Raw genomic sequence first — 8,918 nt, 5'->3', positions numbered from 1 at the left:
CTAAGGTGTATTGATCTTATACACAACTTGGGTCGCAGGTTCCTCAACAGACATCTATCAATATGTGTGTACTGTATACCTCCACCATTAAACTGTCATATTCTGCACATTTCTTATTATATCTACATACATAAGAGTATAATTAATGTGTATAATATCATTTAAAATAAGTGTTTCAACATAGTTAACATTGCAGGAAAGCAATATTTTAGACGTTAAGTACTTTGTCAGGCTTAATATTCATCTGTAGATAGATACCCCCAGAGCTTTTTTCTTGTTTAAAAGAAGACCTTAACCTAAAGTATTTTTTAATGTGTTAATAAAGGTTAATTCGTTTTTCTGTTTTGCACATCCTCCTATTAATATCTTTGTACATCCAGCACTAAACTGTTTTATTGTAGAGATCACTTAGTATCTTCTTGACTTTTTATATTCTATATTTCTATCATTGACCTTCTACTTTCCCCCTATGAAAGTATGTACTCTTAATATTGTTTTGATCAAATAAGATTATTCAACAAAAATAATTCAATAACATGCTTTAACCACTAGGCGGTGCACACAAGGTACACACAGCACACTAATAATAACTTTGTATTATTAGTGTAGACACTAAAGATGTGTAGTTTTATTCATGTTTTTACATAATTTTACAGGATATTGCTGTACTATTTCTCTTGTTTTACTTCTACACATTAATATCTGATTTGTAAAACATCACAGACAGAAAGGCATAGGCTATCCGTCATTTAATAGTAAGCTATTGAAATTGTGATTCCATAGATGTGTCTCCCATCACCCAAATCCCCTGACTATTCTCTCAACTCAGTATTTAGATTCTTATATTCAAAGAAAATCAGTAATATCTTTAAAAACTACAAGTCCTTTTTTATCAGCTGTGCACCGTTATGGTGTAAATATAACCTATATACCAATTGGATCAAATATGATATTTATAAATAACTAATTATCATTATTATAAGCAAGACAATAAATGGCAAAGATATGTAGAAAATAAACGTATTTAAGTTACATTCATAACTAACGTAACGTGGAAGAAAATATGCTTCTAGAAGATATGTAGAAAATAAACGTATTTGAGATACGTTCATAACAAACGTAACGTGGGAGAAAATACGTTTCTAGCTAAACGTAATTGAGAATGCAGTTTAGTTCTGTGGGAACGTAATTTTTAGGAGACAGGGTTGACAGCTGAGATACAATTGGGATTTATTATCTGCCTCACTCACTTCATGCCTCCTCTTTTTTTATTTTAACCTTTATTTATACAGATAAATCCCATTGAGATCATTGATCTCTTTTTCAAGGGAGACCTCTTCTACTCTGCAACTGTGTCTCTGTCTCTTTCAGTATATGTGAAGCATGTGTCTTTGTTAATTCGTCTGAGAATTAATCCCTTTGAGACGCTGATTACTCTTCATCACCGTACAGTACAGCGGTCCCTCGACCAGGCACAGCTGCAGCGTTAACAGAACATTTTATTGTTCAACCATGCCGTCCTTGTCTTTGTAAGATTTATTTAAGGGTGAGTGCATCTTATTTTAATGGATTTTCAGACTCATAATTTCTCAAGGATTAAAATGTCACTGTGTTGATCAAGGGGAGGAAATCAGATCTTAATCAAAACTGATGATCCTATCTGATTGGTTCATTCTCAATATTAAACATTGTTCTTGTTTCATGCTTTCCTCTGACCAAAACATTTCAAATCTAGTTGTAAAAGCTGGAATAATTAGTTTCTTTTCGATGATATATTTTGTGCTGTGGATTATAAAGATCTAGTAACATAATGCAGGAATGTAATTAAGTGACAACCAATTTAACTCAGTAATAATGGCACATTTCCACTGCAGCGGGGTAGCCCCGTTTAAGCGTCCCTAAGCGTCCTCGCTCAGGCCTCGGGCTGCCTCGCTGGTCGTGGCGCATTGCCATTACAGTTTAGGACCTGGGGTAGCAACGCAGTGTAGGCGGGGTGATCGGCTTTGTTGTTCCGTCGAGCTCCCGCTGGATTTTATCATCCCCAATGAGATGTAGGAACGTCGTCACCTCCTCGGTCGACCACGGTGTGCTTTTCTTTGACGTTGCTGTTTTTGTAGCTCCTCCGTTTACAAAAATGCTGTGTATAAAAATGCTGCAAGCTTGCTTCTAGATATATATGCGACACTAGGGATGATCTCGCACGCGATCTTGTGACGATTCTCTCTGACGAATCAGCAGTCGAGAGTGTTGACGTCACTAGTTCAGCCCTGGCCCTGGCCTGATAGAACCACGATTTTATGGGGCCGGAAAAAGAGGCAAAAAGTACCCGCTAGCCGGTGCTACGCAATATGGAAAGGCCACCAAAAACTGGCCTGGCCGCTTGAGGGCGATTAAGGACGCTTAAACGGGGCTACCCGCCGCAGTGGAAATGCGCCATAATAAGCAAAATAACATTTTCGGAAACCTTTGTTCTAAGGTTAACTACTTCTGCCAGCTTATAGCAGTTCTGTATGTGCTATTTATTTCAACAACTTCACCTTTATGTATTTCTCTAAATAAACAACTGATCATTTATAATGTAGTATGCTTTATTCGTCCCTTTGTTCCTGAAGTCCAATTCTAAATCACTGGGCTGAACTCAAAGCTGCATCCAGTGATTTAGATTCAGCTTTTTCCAACAAAGAGACATCTAATTGTTTTAAAACTTTTTCAGACTTTAACAAAAATGATTAAGTTAAATCTGTAATCTGAATTTCTCCCTCCCTTTGCTTCCACCCTCTACCTTTGTCTCCTGGCAGCATTTCCCAGCTGTGAGTGGGGCCTTCATGGATTCTCCGTACAACGGCAATACGTCCCTGCAGACGTCCACCTCCAACCTCAACGCCAGCTGCTCCAGACCCTCAGAAACAGAGGATGATGGGAAAGTGTCCAGTGACACCATTTGGCTGTGGGTCGCTGTACTGGCAACCATTGGCAACATAGTGGTGGTGGCCGTGGTTTGCGCCTGTGCCTTCTGACGAGATGGAAACTGATGCTGTCTGATAATCCGAAACCTTCCATATCCTGAAAATATATATTTTTCTTCAGAAATGATATAAAATAGCTATAACTTGAGACATCTGAAATGGAATTTTCATGGGATAGTCAAATCAAATGATTTTTACATTTTTTCAAGAAATATAAGAGAGTAAAACTAATAAACTACAGTTAAATAATCAAAATAAAACATACTTTCAAAAATGTATTTATTTATTTTATTTAAAGCTTTCATCAGATGAAATAATGATCCGATAGAGACACAGGTATATCTATTTTTTCCTTCAAGTTTTACAGTGATACAATATAAAAACAAAACCCACAAAAATACAGTTAAACTAATATCACACTTACATTAAGGGACTTTGAAAATGGCTACTGAAACATATCTTACCTAATATACTGAATACTGACCTCAACCTGACCAAATAAGACCACATGCAGACCCACTCATGCACTGTTTTGCACATGTTATTGTGAAAAACCAGCAAAAAACTACCTAGCATAGACAAACCAGATCCAGTGAACAAATATATAGAAAGTTAAAGACAATCCTCAGAGCTTTGTTCATTCAACCAACCCACAAGCAACACTTTCCACCACAATTGGTTGAAATGGTAGGGGTTGGGTCAGGGTTAGTGTTTTGGGGAACGTGCGACACTCCGTAGGAGCGCAGCGTGGTGCACGGGCTCTCGGGTAAATATTTTTGTTTAAAAACCTGTTTAAAAACTCCTTATTTTATCTTATTTACCAATCAAAGTTTATAAGGGTTAGGGTTAGCCACCATGGCTTGTCATTAAGCTTCCTAATCCAACTTTAATATCACTATAACAATAATGTATCGGAAACAATCAGATGTCACCAGGATGTTTATTTTAGCCTCCATATGGACAAAGTATTAACCTATTTAATAAGCATTTTGTCCTGGAGCAAAACACAACACGTATTCACTTTGGATTGCAGGCTGGAATAAGTGGTGCCTTAACATAATAGTACTATACTTGCCTACGTGGTCAGCTGGTTATGTAAGCCAAGCTGTTGTTATATAAACCCATTCAGGCTCAGCAGAGGTCAGAAGGATTACACAGGATCATAGCTTGATCTCTTTGAGGGATCTGAAGCCAGAGAGAGATCCACTGTTGAAGCTTGTAACGGAGTGTGTGAGTACGACGAGGCCAGAGGTCCGAGCCCTGCAGTATAACGTCCTTACGATGCTCGACCAAAGCACTGAACTTCAACCTGTTCTGTCTTTACTATTCTTTTCCATGCTATTGATTTTATTCTTACATTTACAGCACCCAGTATATTTAGTTGACTAATTTTGAGCAATAAGAGCAATATGGAATTTACTCAGCTCCGCCTCCTCACTAATGTTAAGCTTTTTGTTATTGCATGGCAGTCATTGATAACAATGGTAGATAAACCACTTGAACATTATTAGTAGTTTGTTTTATAAGGAGTCCATGATTTAGAAATATGAGATAACAGAGAAAGTAATGGGTCGATTAAGATGAACTCATGCCATGACTAAAGCTCCTTTTTAGTCCACAAACATCCACTTGGTTGGTTAATTTAAAAACTCTGCTTCATCTGACACCCATGTCTACTATATATATATATTTTAAAAGCCTAGAGAAAACAACATCCTTTTAGAGGGGAGCAGGGCTGAGCTGAGCAGTGACTTGTTGAAATTGAACAAGCAAGGAAGTTCAAGCAATTGTCTCTGCAGATATTAGAGCGGTCAGAGCAGATCGTATCTCTGCGGCTGACTTTATTAGAAGATGATTTTACAGACAGAATAGAGCTAAGTGCACCCAGCGGGGGAAAATATAGAGTCTTAAGGTGCAGACAGAGAAATAATTATTAACATGTGAGATAATGAGTGGCGATGAGTGACACTAGAAGTGAAAAGGAAAGATGTGGAAGAGAGAGGAAAATAATGAGGCAGAAAATGCTCTTATGCATTTCCGCTATTTGTACATTTATGACAACTGACAGGGAAAGGGACATTGTATAAGAGTGGGAGTGAGGAAACAAGTGAAAAGGAGAGATAATGGTGGGGACAGAGTTGGTGTAGGGAGGAGGATTATGACAGAAATAAACAATGAGTGAATTTGAGTAAATTGGCAAACATGAGTATAGGACAAAAGAAAAATGCAAGAAAAGTAAAGTGCACAGGTGAAAAGGGAAAATAAATAAAGCCATTTATTTTCTGAATTAATTCTACTTTAAGAAGTGCTTTATGTTGCATACTTAAAGTGTATACAGTAGGGTATGACTTAAAACAGCCAGATTTCTCAACTCTAACAACAAACCGAGAACACATACAAGAACAAACAGTATATATTGACAATATTAGTTATATTGAGTATGTTTGTGGTCCTTGTTTGGTCGTCAGAGGTTCAGATGTCCAACGTTTACCTCCTTATGAAGTTTACCTCTACCAACTCCTTCATTGTCCAAATACCAGCCAGTTTCTGTGGAAGCATGAACCCACAATATCAACTAATTAGATACCATTAATGTGTTTCTACATAAAGACACCAAGCGCACAGAGAAGAAAGCATGCACACATCTGTTAATATGGACTTCTACAACAGCCTACAACAGGCTAGGTGTTTCTTTCATTCCCTCCATCTTACTGCTGACATCACCTGCCTGCACAGTCACACTGAAGTGAAGGAAAGCATCTCAAGACGCCTGGAAACAACCCAGTGATCCCGTTACTCACCACCATGGCACCCAGAGGTGAGAAGTAAAACACTGTTACTGATGTGGTGCAGCAACCTGATGTATCACATTTGTGTAAGGGACTTTAAGCAGGAACATTTACTGGGAAATGTTGACGTTCCCAATGACAAAGTACTTCATCCGTGGTATTAAACAATCATGCATCCAGTCTGCAGCCAACATTAGTCATCAAGTGCCTTTCTGTGTAAAATCAGTTTAAACTCCGAGATCATCTTCCCCCTGGGAACTATTTTGTTCTCGAATGTCATGCATGTAACACTCTTAGTAACTAAAGGAGACATCATGCCTTCGTGTTTGGGATGAACGACAAAAAACACTTGTGTTGTTTTTCGAATCTTTAGTTAAATTAATAGATACATTAACTTTAAGTGGTATATAGTAAGACATAATGCATAGTTTAAAAAGTAAAAGGTCTTTAAGTGCACAGCAATACAATTTTTGGCAAAGATAAAGTATCCTGCATAGTATCATTTATGCTTTACTTTGAAGTAAGTATAAATCATTTACATTGCATATGAACCCAAGGTGACAGTATTACAGACTAAATGATACAGTTATAATTGAGCAACAGAGTTCACCCCTATCTCACTAAGGGTCTGACCCATATTTATGAGTTACAGTATGGGTTACTGAATATCGTTTACACCTTATTCCTGTTACATCATTAGCACATCATCAGAAGTAGGATAAAAACATATCCAGTTACCAGATCAACATTTAACAGTTGTATTATTCTATTGGTGCATTCACTGTGGTCTTATGTGTCACATGGTACCCTCTGTGCTCTCTCTTCCATCTTCTCTCTTCCGTCATCCCTCCTTTCATGCATGTGAGGCATTCGGCCACGATGTCCACATTGCGCACCCCTCCTCTCTATACATACACACACACACATTCAAACACACACACATACACACACATAGTCCTCACCAGACCTCTGACTTCTTCTGACCAATCTTTCCTCTTTCTCCATTTCACATTTTAGCATTTAATGGTGTTGCAGATCAGATCATAATAGTAAACCATAATAGTATGTTCGATAAATAATTTTGACAGAAAGGGTTTAAAATTGCCTGTCTACTAGAACTCTGAACCATTAAGCCATCAAGAAGATAACACATAACTTATGTTTGTGTACTAAATATTTTTCTCCCACATGCTCTCTGCCTCCATAGAGATTCCCATCATCGTTCGTGAAACAATAAGGACTGGAAACAATGGCTTGGAGAGGAGACCAGCAGAACCGTCTGAGTTTCATATAACAAACTGAGAGACAACATTGTGGCATTGATACATGGATTTAAAATACAGTTCACACGGATATACGGCTTTTTCAGGACGAGCATGTTCTCACAGAGTGGATTTGCATGAACAGTGTCTCTGTTCTTTGGAGAATGTGTAAAACTGCAGAAAGTGGACATGAGGATCTTTGCCAAATTCAAACAGAATGAAAAGGAACAACAGCCTCAGATGGTAAATGTCTCATAAAGGTTATAATATAACCTTTATGAGACATTTACCATCTACATTTACCAGCTACAGGCCTACACTGCACTCACAGCCCTGATGATTAGTAACAGTTTGAAGATCCTTTCCCTCATTCCATGGGGTTGAATATTGCTTGGATATTCTGATCTTTGTAATGAGGACATTTGCGGAATGTATTTGACGATTTGTCATTAATCAAATCAAATCAATTCATTTGACTGTTGAGAAGACAATGACAAGATAGAATGGCTTTGAAGACAATGGACAATTCCTTCTGTGGACACTATGGGACTGAATCGAAGAAGAGGTTTGGTGGTAAACCTTTATCCTTTAATGTAAAATTATCTAAAAACAATAAATGAAACTTAACAGAACAACCATTAAACTTGTCAAGGTCTGGATAATGAATTTGTATTTGTGATACAACAATCTAACTTACTCAAAAATGTTCAAATCGGCAAAAACATAAAACTCTGTGTTATATCTGAAAGATGGTTGAACAACAATGTGTTATGAAGCACATACATGTACTATGCACACAGTACACTCACTTTACATCAGGATTTTATTAAAACAAATAGTGATAGCTGGATGCAGATATGAAGCAGACACAGTATGACAGCACTGTTTGGTTAGCAGCAGCACAAATGGACTACATGCTACCAGTGTACCTCACTGAACATGCATGGCAACTAGCACATGTCTTATGTTCTTACTAATGTAGTAAGTGTTTACTTATTCACACATACTTAAGTCAGGAATTGGACTTCAGTAAAACAATTTAGCCTCTTGGTTTTATGAGTTAATGTATGCTTATATGTTGGAGTTTGACTTTACATTTGACTTGCTTCTATATCTTACTTTTAAGTTTTATTTGAGGAATTTCTCTCTTTGTAAATCCAAGGTCATGGAGCTATCAGGAAGTGTTTTTAAGGTGGACCTTTCTACTGTATGAGTTATGTAATGTAACCTTATTAAAGTAGTAAGAATGTGCGATGTTTGTTGATGATTGCTTGTCTCATGCAGCTTATAAAGAAATAATGTAGTTTTACTGTACTTGTGAATTACATAGCGTGTACGATCATCAATTTTCTTAATCTTTGAATTTTATCTTTGCTGATATCAAGAGAATGTTAGCCATATTAAATGAACCGATCATAAAATAATATCAAAGGCAATTTAAATGCTTACGTTAATCCATTTCACTCTCCTTTCTTATAAGTATGTCAATTTTGAGGAAGGCAAGTACAATTGTAGAAAACAGAATGGTTAAAAAATTGTGACACTTTATTAGGGATATATTCTTATAATTGGTTTTCTAATTAGTATGAATGAAATGATGAAATGTGAGTGGTTGGTTTTGATATCTACCAGGAAATGTGTAATGACAGGCTGTCTTCCTGATGCTCACTAAATGTTAATTTAAAGTAATGTGGTTTCATCTTGAATCAACTTCTTCTGACCAAAGGCTTTCCTACAGCTCCATGACACAGACCAAGAAAGGATGAATTCATGTTGTCATTTTTTTTCTAAAGTAGTATCACATAATCTAAATCTGACTTTATGAATACAATTCAAAACTTTTGTAATGCACATGTTTGTTATAAAACTATATGTTGTGTATTGTAAAGGCAGTGGCAGTA

General features: G+C 36.9%; 1 long non-coding RNA gene across 1 annotated transcript; it reads left to right on the top strand.

The window, feature by feature from the left end:
- The first annotated feature begins 3,022 nt into the window (after nucleotides 1–3,022).
- LOC139435013 (uncharacterized) lies at nucleotides 3,023–7,649 on the top strand. Its single transcript, XR_011644288.1, has 2 exons — nucleotides 3,023–5,784; nucleotides 6,963–7,649. It is a non-coding gene; the product is annotated as an uncharacterized lncRNA (long non-coding RNA).
- Nucleotides 7,650–8,918: the final 1,269 nt, after the last annotated feature.

Source organism: Pseudochaenichthys georgianus, chromosome 13, assembly GCF_902827115.2.
Source record: "Pseudochaenichthys georgianus chromosome 13, fPseGeo1.2, whole genome shotgun sequence".
In the NCBI taxonomy this organism is placed as follows: domain Eukaryota; kingdom Metazoa; phylum Chordata; class Actinopteri; order Perciformes; family Channichthyidae; genus Pseudochaenichthys; species Pseudochaenichthys georgianus.
The sequence above is the reverse complement of the archived record's forward strand: the minus strand, read 5'-3'. Positions and strand labels throughout refer to the sequence as shown.